Genomic DNA, 13,312 nt, shown 5'->3' with positions numbered 1-13,312 from the left:
TTACTAACTGAAGGAAGCCAATCTTAAAAGGCCACACTCTATGTGATTTCAATTATACGACTTTCTGTAAAAGGCAAAATGATAGTGGTACTAAAGGGACCGGTGGCTGCCAGAGGGTAGGGGCATATATATGAAAATGGTTAGTAAAGAGGCCTGGGTGTATTTATTCTTTGAAGTCCAGCCCATTTCATTCCCAAGGTTGGCCACCAAATTCTTCCTCCATATTTGAAATGGATGTCGCGTCGGGTGGAGGGAGACGAGCCCCACTATTTGCCCAGGAAAGACGTTCATCCAGGCGACTTCACCTTCCTCTGCTCCCCGTCCTGGCCGCCGAGGGGCTCCCTGTGCTCACCCCGCACACAGAGAACATTGCCAGGTCAGCAGTATACACCGTCCCTTAGACACAAGGAGTATTATTTAGTCTAGAAACTCTCAAAGGAAATATCCGCTTGCACGTGAAAAATCTCTGGAATTTCTCTGTTCCTTGCTGTCCAACATCCCTGTATCTGCGAACCCCCCTCTGTACACAGAGCTGCCTTGTTCACCGCTGGGGCAGGCCTGCGGCAGCCCACCTCTGTCCCTGCCACTGTCCCCTCCGAGCTGCTCCTACCCACCCCCCAACACTGGTGGTGCCCAGGAGAAGAAGAGAGGAAGAGGAGGAAGGAGGGAGGAGGAGGGGGAGGACCCTCTGAAGATCAGAAGTGAGACGTTTTACACAACTGGGGAAATAAACAGAGGAACAAAATCCATAGTTTTAAACCCTCAGTCCTGAAGTTTCTGGGCCTCACTGCTTCTTACTCCATAATTAAGACGAGGAGGACTTTGGATCGAGACAATAAGAAAAGCCATGGGCTCCTTTGTTCCCCACCCCCGTGCCCCCGAAGCCAATGGTGACAGATCTGGAGTTCATTTAGAACAGGCACCCAGGGACCCAGGTGGGCGGCATCCAAGGGCTTTTACTAGAGGCGTCTGCGAAGGTATAAGGAGCTGAGCAACTGCCTTGCCTTCTCTTTAGCGTAAAGACAGGGACACACTCTTTCCTCCCCATCCCCCGGGCCCCTCGCCACCCCTCCCTCCCCAGCACTGCTGGAGGGCTGTCTAGTCTCCACCGGAGTCCGGTTTCGGCTGCGAAGGTGCAAGACCACAACTTCCCAGCTCCTTTTATACACAGGTGTTATAAATATCTTTCTCCTCGTGCCGGCAGGTTGGGTGTTTAAACCAGACTAACATGGGAGAGAGAAGGTGGAAAAGAATCCGAGGTAAAGAGGGGACCCTTTGGAAAACAAGAACTATTCAAGTACCAGGTGTGAAAGTTTTAAATAGAAACCTGCTTATTGCACTTGGAATAACAACAGCTGGCACTTGGAGATCCCGGGGTTCTTTTCAGAAGACTAACATTTAAGTTCCAGACAGTTCTGGGACCGTCTTAACATTGCACCAATTCATCGTAGCAGAAGCTACAGCGTCGTGGCCCATTGTGTCTGTGCCTCTCCAATTCTGAGTTGAGGAGTTTGTTTTCTGAGTTACATGCTAAGCCTCTTACATTCCAACACACACACACACTCACACACACACACACACACACAATGACTCTGTTTTTTAAAATGCAGTCATACATGGGAATTTTATGACATCAAACCCTTAAAAATGTGGAAATTTTGGTTTCAAAATACTGGGAGAAAATAATAAACCTCTTGATTCACATTTTTTTTTCTCTCTCTCCCTCTGCTTCTGGTTCATTCTGGAACTGTGGCTGGCACCCGCTTCGGAGATGGGGTTAGGAGGCCTAATCCGGTATTCGTGTCCGCGGACCGCGCCCCCGACCTGGAAATACTCTCCCCTCAGACAGGAATAGAGAGGCTACTTTTGGGTCCCTCCCAACCTCACAAAAAGACTTTGCACACAAGATGAGAGACAAAGAGTTCTGATCTGTTGGGAGAAAGCAGTGAGCTCTGCGATGGCCAAGGCGCGGGGAGCCTCCGGGAAGGCGCCTCTGGGGGGGTGGCCGAGGGAGGAAGAAGGTCACAGGCGGGCGGAGGCGGTGACAGAGGCCCCCGCTTCCTCCAGGTGTCCTTTACGCGGACTTTCCAGTCAGGCTCTTGGCTGCAGGCGGTCATCCTTTTTCCTGTGGCTCGGGCATCTGCTTTCCAGCTCTCTCTGGAAAGCCTGTGTAAGGGCCGCCTGCCTGCCCGGGCGGCCTCGCCCACAGCTCGGTCCGGGACACAGCCCTGTTCACAACTGGGGAGCATGGTCGCAGTTCAGATGCACTTCCTCCCAGGAGCTCCGACGGATGCAGGACCCGCTGGCCTCTGGCACCGCAAACACCTGTGTTCCTAAATCATGGAAGGCTCCGTCTTCCTCCAGAAGGACCCCACTTTCCCGTGTCTGTTGGGAAAGCAGAATATACAGAATCAGAGAGGTGATGAGGAGGAGGGAGGGAGGCAAGCCGTGGCCCGGCTCCTCCAGTGTTGCCCAGGACTCGGGAGACACGCAGTTTCCTTCAGCGTGGGCACTTAGCATTCCCCCACCACTGGTGTGCGGCGGACACTCCGTAAATCTTGTGGCATGGATACGCTGACCACGATTGTAGGCACTGGGCTGCGACAGAGGCCAACAAGAGTCAGAAATCCCTCCCCGCTGAAGCTGGTCTTGCGGCGCGTGAGGCAGAGAAGGAAGGAGACACGCAGTGGGCGCCGAGATGGGGATACCAGCTTGCGGGGAAATTACGCATGGAGGGGCCTGGAGGACAGTGGTTGGGCAGATCTTACTGATGAGTGGGCATGTGGGTAAAGACCCCAAGGAAGGGAGGGAGGGAGCCGTGTTGATGACCCAGAAGGAGTGCTCCTGGTGGAGGGAACAGCATGTGCCAAGGTCCTGAAGTGGATATGTGCCTGGTGCGTCCAGCCGGTGTGGTAGAGCGCGAAGACAACGAGCCAGAGGGAGCGAAGGAGCGACCTTTGTTAAGGGTCCCATCTTCAAAATCTGCCAGAAGCACATTTGAGGGAAAAGTCATTCAGATGCTAAGAGGGCCACTTAAGTGACAAGGACGGATAAGACAGGCTACAGAGTGGACGGCAAGCACAGGTTTGGGGATTGGGGTTCGTAACGGGAGTGTCCTGGGTCTGGAGGCAAGCCTAGGAGAGCAGTGACCTGAACCACATGGCATCAGACTCTTTGAGCCCTACAGGGCTGCCGACCCTCAGGTGGGGAAGAGATGTTTTGAAATCTGTGGCAGCAAGACTGACCCTTGAGATAAAAGAGCATTGAGTCTTCATCCTAAAGCGACCTCTGCTGAGGTCAGAGGAAGAGATGGCGCACCCCTCTATGTCTGGGACAGCACCGCCTCCATGGTGTCCAACTGTCCGTATCACCAGCCGCTGGCCCGTTGGGAGGTGAGAATGTGCGGCGTCCCACCCCCTCTGCTTTGTCAACGTGGAGAAGGAGGAAGGGTCTTCATCAGATCCGCCTGCGTCTCCAGTTCCTAAACCATCTCCCGCTCCAGGTGCCCCCACCCCTGCCCCGACTTTGTCAGGCAAAACTGTTCCAGTGCGTGGTGCCCACAGATATTTTGGGATCCAAACCAAATCACTATCTCTGAGCCTCCTAGGACCTCATCCTCTGAGATAAAGACATCGCTGCCAGGCTGAGAAAGAGCCGCTTTAGACTCCGACCGACCACACGCCCTGTCGCCGCCCCACGCAACAGCGCAGGACTCGCGCCGACGAAGCCTGGGTGGCTCCCAAAGTCCTCTGGAACCGAGCCCTGTCACTGCTGGGCAGCGCCCCCTCTCCTTTCTGCCCTCAGCAGTGTTCCCAGGAACTTCTGTGAACTTACGGGACATCACTCCATCAACGCGTGTTCCTAAAATGAGTGTTTTGAGCCCTTGTGAGCTTTTGTTTTTGTTTTTACCAGTGTGGGGAGTTGGCCCAGAGGCCATGTGGGCCTGTGGGCCAGAGTACCTTTGGAGGTGGCTTGCAAGGCATTCTGAGTCACTCTCACACCCCACAAATGGAGCCATCCTGGAATAAATACTTAAAAAAAAAAAAAAAAAAAAACCAACCAAAAACCCTACCCTGTTTCCTGGCAGTTCTGAAACTCACAAGGGGTGAGATGTCGCAATAGGAAGGGGGCAGGTTAGAGCGAACGGCTGGGCTGTGGGAAACCTGACGTGATCGCCCCATGCCCAGGCTGTCGCCAGGGCTCCGACTGCTACCTCGGGAGCTGTTCGCAGAGCAGGGAGAAGAGCCAGGCCCCAGACCCTAGCCGGAGAGAGGGGCTAACTTGGGTGAGCCGTGAGGTTGCCCCACGAGCCCCCACAGCTCTGGGCAGATGCTAGTGGGAATGCTGTCTGCTGACCAGCAGCTCTGATTCCTTTGCTAAAACCCCAGCTGTGCTGGGGACTGACCTCATTCATGAAGTAAACATTGAATCAGATACCAGCAGGCCTAACCCTGGTTGAGTGGAAATAACATGGATGTTTCCATAATTATGAAGCTGCCAATTGGATTTGGCAAGAGGGTCTCTAAATATGTCAATCGAAATGAGTTCATTACCTTTTCTTGCCAATTTCATCAGGGGCCAGTTGCCTTGTTGCGGTTGAAATTATTTGTATTAAAATGCTTTACTTACATTTTAGGTTTTTGTATCCCAAATAATGTACTGGAAAGCAGCGTAGTCTAGCAACTGGAAGACAATACTGGGAGCCGGTCGATTGGCGGGGCCTGTGGCACGGCGGTTTGCCAGCGGTTACCACAACGGATCTCAAAATCCCGATCCTGGAAGAACAGCCCCAGGGCCGCAGAGCCAGGGCCTGCCTCCCGAAACGGGCGTGGTCACAGTCTCGGTTCTGGGGTCCAGTGTCACACCACTGGGGTCTCGGGGTCACCCACTCGCTGTCGGCTCATGTGGCATCCCTCGGGGCTGTGCACCCAGGCTATAGGTTATTCGTGCCCTCGACTTCCCTTTCCTCCCTGCCCTTCCTGCCTTTCCACGCGGCCCATTCAGGAGATGAAAGCGCGGGTTCGCGACCCCATCGTAGCGGAGCCCACCGTTCGTAAAGCAGTTTCACCATCTGGGGGAGAAATGATACCGACAGCTGCTCCTTTCTTCTCCTCATTTACTTGTGGAGGCAGCTGGAGCCTAGCGCGGGGAGCCCGGCTGCCTGAGTTCTAGGTCCAGCTCTGTCCCGCACAAGATGGGTGACCGTGGGCAGGTCCCTTCCGCTCTCTCCTGCGCCTCCGTCTCACCAGTCTGTGGAAAATGGAGTGAAAACAGCACCTTCCCTCCAAGGGTTAGTTGGTGCACAGCGCTCAGAACAGTGCCTGGTTCCTGGAAGAGGGTCGGTACCACCGTCACTACTACCGCTGGTCTGAACGGGCCCGCACACGCAACCCGCCACGGCTGTGGTTGTGCGCAGTGTAGTGGCACATTGCCGAGGTGTAGGTCAACAACGGCATTCCAGGCCTGCGGGTCAAGAAGCCCGGTGGCCGGAGGTCTGGCTGATTTGCTTCGTCACTTAAACAGTTTCCACGGGCTTAATGTGTAGCGTTTCTTCCTTAGAACAGTCGTCTGGTTTTTGATAGTGAAGCAGCTCAAAGAAAGTGGCCGTCATTTCATTTGAAGACGATTCCGCTGGTGCTCGTTTCTGCAAGAAGCCCCAAGCCGAATAACCAGAGGCCGCCCTCCCAGGCCCCCAGGGCTGTCTCTGCAGCTAGTGGAAAGAGCAGCCGGCCCACAAAGACCCCGCTGTGCCCTCAAGCTAAGCCATTCAAACTCTTTCCTTGCAATGCTCTGCCCGCTTTGGCTAAGCCTGCTCCCAACACCCTGGGCCCTCTGTCCGCGCTGGGAGCAGGGAGGCCATCCCAGGGACTTGCTCCATCTCCGTACGATAGAAAACTGGACCTGGGTGAGAGACCTGACAAGCCGTGGTGGGGGGCTTCGAGCGCTTCTGATGTCTCAGGGTACTTGGAGGAATCATGGAGAATCGAGGCAAATGTCCTAAATGTAAAAAGAAATTAAAAAAAATATGTATACATATATAAAATATATTTTAGTATATATAGTAGTAATAGTACACTGTGTGTGTGTGTGCGTGTGTGTGTGTGTGTGTGTGGGTGTAAACTGGATAAACTGAAGGCCAGTGAACTTAGTTTTGATCATGGGCAATATTCTGGAGCAGATAATCAAATGAATGGTTGCCCAGCATTTAGAAAGGGTGATTATGAGGGTCCATATTGACTATCGAAGGAATGTCTTTCACTAGGTTAGTGAATTGGGTGAGCACTTTGCCGTAGTGCAATGACTTGTGACAACAGTTCGACAGTTTCTCAAGAAATTCTTACGGACAAAATAGCAACGAAAAGGCTGCTAGAGCTTGAAGGGCCATCAGCTCATCACGCGGCGCATCTCCGTTGAAGGGGACCCTACTCGCTGAAGACCACACAGCTCCTTAGTGGCGAGGCTGGGATCTGGGCCTTCGCCTTGTGTCCCAGGTGAAGGCTCCATCCGCCGTCTGTGGCTCCTGGGCACAGTGAGGTGGACCCGAACGGCAGATGGGACGGTGTCCTTCCACGGCTTTCTCTAGTGGCTTGCCAAACAGTTCTGTCCTTGGCCCCTAAACTCTTTAACATTCTATCAACAACTTGGATAAAGCCAAAGATAACTGCTTATCAACTGTGCAAATAACACAAGACTGGAGAGAAGGCCAGCACGTTGGAACTAGAGAATCAGGATCCAAATTATCTCAACAGGAAAGAATGATTGGTGGAATCCAACAAGATAAAATGTAACTGGAATACATGTAAGGTCCCGCAGTTAGCTCCAAAACTTGATTGCAAAAGTATAGGATGTGGTTGGAAAACATGTCCAACCTCACCCATAATCAAAGAAATGCAAATTGAAGCAACCATGAGATAATCATTTTCCTTTATCAGATTGGCAGTGATTAAAAGAATGAAAATTCCCCGCATTTGGTGGCTAGGATGTGGGGAAATAGGCTCTCTTGTAAACCACTTGTGGGCGGGGAGACAAAAGTACCCCTGCGGAAAGTGATCTGAAATATACAGCAAAAGCTGTAGAATGTACCATTTGTCCCAAGAGCTTCATTTGTAGAAATGTATCCCAAGCCAGGTATGCAAAGACTTACGCACACGAATATTCAATAAAAGCACTGCTATGCAAAGAACACTTTTGGAAGGGTGTGTTACTTTGGGAACAGAAGTCTTGGAGCCTCCGAAGGGTACCACACAGGCATTGCCAAATCCTTGGTGCTATAAAGAGGAAGGATCAGGGTCTGTGCAGCCCCTGAGGCCAGACCAGGACTTACAAGAGGAGACGTGGCTCAACCGCACGCAGCAGATTCTAACGATTCATCCGGTTCAAAATTAGGATGGGGGGACTGCCTTGTACATTCCCATCACTGGCGTATTATCACCCCCAGGTTATGACGCTTGGTCCAGAGTGTCCAAGAGGATAGTCATTGTTCTTTAGCCATTGGGACGAAATGCTCGTCCTGGTTCCTTCCAACACAAAGAGGCAATGAGTCTTGGCTGCCTTAAATCATCAAAGGGTAGAGTCCCCACTCAAGTTCAAGGTGGCTGGGAGGTCACACCAGCTGCCGCTTCCTGACACTGAAATCTAGGAATAAAATGAGAAAGCCTCTCGCCATCTAACACCACTGTTACTGAGAGCCTGACTGTCCCCTTTGCCCCAAAGTTTTTAGGAGTACCTGCTGTGTATTAGTCCCCCAGGGGTACACCTAAGGGAAGTTTTTGGCTGAAGCTGAAAAAAGAAAAAAGATGTAAGCTCCTTCTCACCAAATCATTTCCACTGTATTTTGGCTTCCAGCAGACAGATGTACGGGATAAGCATTCAACTGCTCCATTTACACCTTTTCTCCTTTGCACTGATTTCATCTAAAACTTTCAATTTTCGGGGCACCTGTCTGGCTCAGTCGGTAGAGCATGTGACGCTTGATCTCCAGGTTCTGAGTTCAAGCCCTGTGTTGGGTGTAGAGATTACTTAAAAATAAACATAAAAAAAATAAAACTTTCAATTTTAATCATAAACCACATCCGCCTCAACTATACTAAACTAACTTACATGCAACACCCCAAATATGGAGATTCAGTACTTCTGCATGTGTATCCTTCGTGGGCTCTTATGTTTGCTTTTCCCTCAGTTTATGAAGTCCCTTCCTGGGCTATTTTCATTCAATCTTTCCATCAACTGTATGAGGCAGACATTATTAAAAATATCCATTGTTAACTTTTTTAAAAATTTTATTTATTTGACAGAGAGAGAGAGAGAGACTGCGCGCAATCGGGGAGAGGGAGAAGCAGGCTCCCCACTGAGCAGGGAGCTGGATGTGGGGATGGATCCCAGGACGCTGGGATCACGACCTGAGCCGAAGGCAGACGCTCAACCAACCGATAACTCTTTACCAAGCCCTAACTCGAGCAGCTGACCAGGCACTGCATCAGGTAGTCCCACTACTCTGGAGCTGGGAGTAGCCTTCCTCCAACCCATTTGGGGTCAGAGTAATCCTTCCATAAGACAACTTATCCCGCCATCACCAGCAACAGACCTCCGTGGTCTCCAAGGCCCTGTTCGTTCTGCTCCCTCGACTCCCCGTGTGTCTCCTACCCAGACCCCTCACTCTGAGCTCAAGCCACTCGGGCCTGTCATTTCTTCCAACCTGTCACACACTCCTTCCAGCCACAGAATTTCCACACATATTTTCCCCTCTGCCTAGAAGATTTCCCTTGTCCCGGCTCTCCTTCCTTTGCATCTTAATAATGCTATCAGATGGACTATGTGTCCCCACCCCTCAATTCACATGCTGACGCCCAACTCCCAGTACCTCAGAACGTGACTGTACTTGGGAGATAGGGACTTTCATGAGGTAATTGTGTTTAAATGAGGCTGTCAGGGTGGACCCTAATCCAATCTGACCTGAGTCCTTGTAAGAAGATTAGGACCCCTAGAGAGACACCAGGAGAACAGGTGCAGAGAGAAAAGGCCATGTGAGGACACTGCAAGCCAAGGAGCGAGGCCCCAGAAGAAACCAAGCTTGCGACACCTTGGACTTCTACTTTCCAGGACCGTATGAAAACAAATTTCTGTTGTTCAGCCCCCTAACCCACGGCGTTTTGTTACGGCAGCCTGAGCTAATACAATTGAGAAGTCATTCCTTCAGGGGCGCTTCCCCCACCCCTCCCCTCCTTCAGCACTACGTGGCTTTTCCTCCATCACACTTGCCACGATTTGTGAATAATCATCTATTTGGATGGCTATGTGGCTACTGTCTGTACCCCTTCCTGGGGATGTAGACTCCGGGGGGGTGAAGAAACAGGTGCGTTCAGACTGTCCAGTGTCCTTCAGCCGCCAGCAGGGGCTTGCTGCTCAGATAGGGGGAGGTCCCACATCGTTGGGTGAAAGGCTGACGTGTTGTTTCAACGACATTACACATGAGGAAACTGAGGTTCCGAAAGGTTAGATTTCCTAAAGGTCACCAAGTAGCTGAGAGGCAGGGCGCGACTGGAACCGGAGCCGCTACAGCTCTGGCTCTTAACCACTAAAGACACTCTGCGTTTTGTTATTGTTGCCTGTGTGTGTGTGTGTGTGTGTGTGTGTGTGTGTGAGTTTCCTCCACTGTCTTCTTTTCCTCAGTCGCTAACTGCCCCATTTGGAAACGCATCTATTCAGTCAACAGAGCCTTCCTGAGCGCCTCTCCCATGCCAGCTTCTGTCCAGGAACAGGGACTCCAGCAACGACAAAGGGGATGAAACCGTTGCCTTCGTGCGCAGCAGGACAGCAAATAAAATCAAGAAACTATATGGTGTATTAGAAGGCGATAAATGCAAAGGAGCCCAGCGGAAATGAGGGACTGCGGAGTCAGACTAGTGTTCAAAAACAGGAGGTGAGAGGGGCGCCTGGGTGGCGCAGTCAGTTAAGCGTCCGAGTCTTGATTTTGGCTCAGGTCATGATCTCAGGGTCCTGAGCTCAAGCCCTGCATTGGGCTCCATGCTGGCCGTGGAGCCTGCTTAATATTCTCTCTTTCCCCTCCCTCTGCGCACCCCCTCCCCCCAATATCAGGAAGTTAGAGAAGGCCTTTTTCAGTAAGGAACGTTAGAGCCAAGACTTGAAGGAGGTGAGGGAGAGAGCCCTGGGGCTATCTGAGGACAAGTTCCTTGCAGAGGTAAAAGCAAGTTGTGTCCCAGAAACAGAAATAAGCCTGGCAAATGACCCGTGTGGCTGGAGTCAAGTGAGTAAGGAGTCATAATTAGGAGATGGGCTCAGCCAGCTTCCAGGAGGCTGGTAGCACAGGACATTTCTGGTCATGGTGAAACTTGGCCTTTTATTCAGTGAGAAGGGAGTCTTTGGAAGATTTTCATAGAGGAGCCACATGATATGACTTTTAACAGAACTGCTCAGGCTATCGTGTGAACACATACTGAGGAGGAGAGGGCTTAAAGGTGGACTCCGGGAGACCAGTGAGGCGGCCATTATGATAATCCATGCGAGATGATGGGGACTTGGTCCAAGATGGTGTCAGTGGAGGCAGAATTCTGAATAAGTTTTGAAGAAAAAGCCAATAGGATTTACCATAGGACAGACTAAATATGGGTGAAGGAGAACTCAAGGTTTGGAGCCTGAGAAGCTGGAAGGATGGCGGTGTCATTACAATGAACACAGGTAGAGCCCCTTTTTGGTGGGGGAAGGTCAGGAACTTCGTTCTGAACACGATGAGTTTGAGCTTGCCTACCAGGCATTCAAGTTGTGATGCCAAACAGGGAGCTGTGCATTCGAGCACGGAGAGTCGAGGAGAGGTCCAGGTTTTCATCGGCAAAAACAGAGGGCCTTTAAGGCCATGGAAATAAATGACACCACTTAAGATGGTAAGTGAAAAGAGAGAGAGAAGTCCAAGGAGCTAGTCCCAGGGGCACTGCTACATTTAGAGGTCAGGGGACTGAGGAGGAACCAGCAAATGAGATGGAGAAGCAGGAGGCAGGGATACAGTAAGAAAACCAAGAATACGTGGTGTCTGGGTGGCTCAGTCAGTTGAGTATCCAACTCTTGATTTTGGCTGAGGTCCCGATCTCAGGGTCCTAGGATCGAGCCCCCCCAAGCCCCCCTCAAGGGCTCCGCACTCAGCGGGGAGTATGCTTGAGGGTCTCTCTCCCTCTGCCCTCCCCCTCCTTGCTCTCTCTCTCTTAAATAAATCTTAAAAAAAAAAATCAAAGAAAACCAAGAGTGTGCGGTCCCACAAGCTAAGTGAAGAGAATGTTTCCTGGAGGACAGGGTGGTAACTGTTTCAAATGTTGCTGACAGAGCAGGTGAGGTGGCCACGGGGAGGAAACCGAGTGTGCTGGGAGAGGGTACAGTGGGAAGAACTAGGGACGCGAATACAGACACTTTGAAGGAGCTGTGATATTTAGAAAAAGGGAGAGAGAGAGATGAGCTGGGAGCTAGAGGGAGAAGTAGAGTCACGTAAAGGTTTTCTTAGGAAGAAATAATATATTTATATGCTTATGGGAAAGATCTCCTCGAGAAGAAATTGAAACTCAAAGGGGTTAGGTCGCTCTTGACACTAAGGCTCCTGGGCCAGACTGCTTCTCCACCCCACGCTGCTTAAGTGATAAATTTTAGCCTCCCTGGGGCCTCCAGCCCTACACAGGATCCAGTCTAGGGCAGTCTGAATTTCTACTTTACTTGGGCCAGAGGCACATCCGGTACTTACTACCTTAGGTGAAAAAGCCCCTCAAATTGCATTCTGGGCTCTGACTCTACCTTTCAGGGTTCTCGGGAATCGCCTGTCCTCCAAGGCGCGAGGGCGTCCGGGTTGCCAGGGCCACCTCCTGGCGAACGCGCCATGGACCCTCTGCGCGCATTCGAAACCTCCCCAAGCTCAGCTGACCAGCGCTCCTCCCATCCCGTCTCGGAGGCGGAGCTCGACGCACCGTCTCCACAGCAACTCCCTTGCCAGTCCGCGCTCAGGGCTTCGGCAAGGCAGGAGGCGCGCTCGGATGACGTCACGCACCCCGCGGCGCTCGCGTGACATCACACCGGCTCCGCGGACCCGCAGGTACGAAGGCGGACAGGGCGGCAGAGACGGCGCCTGTGCACTTCTTAAACACCAAGCTGTGAGCGAGCGCGGCGGAGGTCCGCTTGCAGCCGCGCCTTTCGTTTTACGCGGGAAATCGCCGGAGGTGCTGCAGTTCCGTCTGGCTCTCTCGGAGCTACGTTGAGGGCAGATAGCCGAGAGTCGACTGATTTCCATCACTTCTCCCCTGGGCCATTCCTCCTTGAATCCGTAATGCCACCCACCCGTCTGAAAATGCTAGTTGAATTCCCACATTGTTACCCCCAAGCATCCTTAGCAGGCCACCTCCTTTCTAAACCGGCGCTTGTTATATCAGCAAGCAAAGTTTGTGGCTCAGGTTGTAAGTAAGAGTAACCAGACTCCGACTGAGTTCTGGGAACTCCGAAGTTCTGGGAGTCAGGATTTGGATTTACAAGGACTTGGGACTTCTCTTGACTGCTTGTGGTTCTTTCAGATTTTTAGCCAGGATTCAAACAGTCGACCCCGCTAAGTAAATGCCCTCCAGGTGAATGAAGTGTTGCTGTTCCCAAACTCCTGGCCGGCATTGTGCTGACCCTTGGGATACAGTGATGATGACACCCCTGCCATCAGTGAGAGACCATTTCGTTGATTAATTCAAGAAACACTTGTTGACCATCAGCCGTGTGCTGGGCAGTTTAGATCATTACTGTTCATTGAGAGAATGAAGTGTGATGTAGGATCCAGCATGTGACTAGGAGCCAGATTTGATTCCGGACTTTGGCTCTGCTGAGTGATCTTGGGGGAGTTACAGATCCCCTCTGCACCTTGAGTTCATGATTTCTACCATTGGGCATAATAATGCCCACCTCCTACAGGTGACTGATAAGAGTTAAACTTCATGCTACAGTTTGGGAAGCCCTTTCTTTCTACTTTCTTGTGTTTCTGCCCTTCTCAGCCCCTGTCACCTCAGGCTGTACACGGAGGACACCAGCACTAGTGGAAAACTACCTTCTGACCAGCACACAGCCCCAGAGAATCATCCACAGATTCTCCTCAAATTGTTTTAAAAACAGCTTTCACCCAGACTCTGCTTTCTGTGGGTCTGTATGCTGAAGCCAAGTTATATTTAAACAGAGCCCTCCCACCTCATCCCCAAGAAAGCTCCTCTAAAACCACCTAAATCCAAAAGAAACAAAAGAATCCCTTTCTTCAAGCGCACGGTGAGTTGAAGCTAGACATGTACAGTGT

At 51.5% G+C, this 13,312-nt stretch overlaps 1 long non-coding RNA gene across 4 annotated transcripts; it reads right to left on the bottom strand.

The window, feature by feature from the left end:
• Positions 1 to 1,607: 1,607 nt before the first annotated feature.
• On the bottom strand, positions 1,608 to 12,063 carry LOC113270541 (uncharacterized). 4 transcript variants are annotated; one of them, XR_007190625.2, is made up of 5 exons: positions 11,791 to 12,063; positions 7,815 to 8,018; positions 7,325 to 7,635; positions 4,630 to 5,997; positions 1,608 to 2,385 (listed from the first exon to the last, which is right to left on the bottom strand). It is a non-coding gene; the product is annotated as an uncharacterized LOC113270541 (long non-coding RNA). The 4 variants fall into 4 exon arrangements; XR_003321867.4 differs by having other exon boundaries at positions 6,342 to 7,635; positions 7,815 to 7,997; XR_008956739.1 differs by having other exon boundaries at positions 1,608 to 2,982; positions 7,815 to 7,997.
• Between the last annotated feature and the right edge of the window lie 1,249 nt (positions 12,064 to 13,312).

This window comes from Ursus arctos, unplaced genomic scaffold, assembly GCF_023065955.2.
Source record: "Ursus arctos isolate Adak ecotype North America unplaced genomic scaffold, UrsArc2.0 scaffold_32, whole genome shotgun sequence".
NCBI lineage: Eukaryota > Metazoa > Chordata > Mammalia > Carnivora > Ursidae > Ursus > Ursus arctos.
The sequence above is the reverse complement of the archived record's forward strand: the minus strand, read 5'-3'. Positions and strand labels throughout refer to the sequence as shown.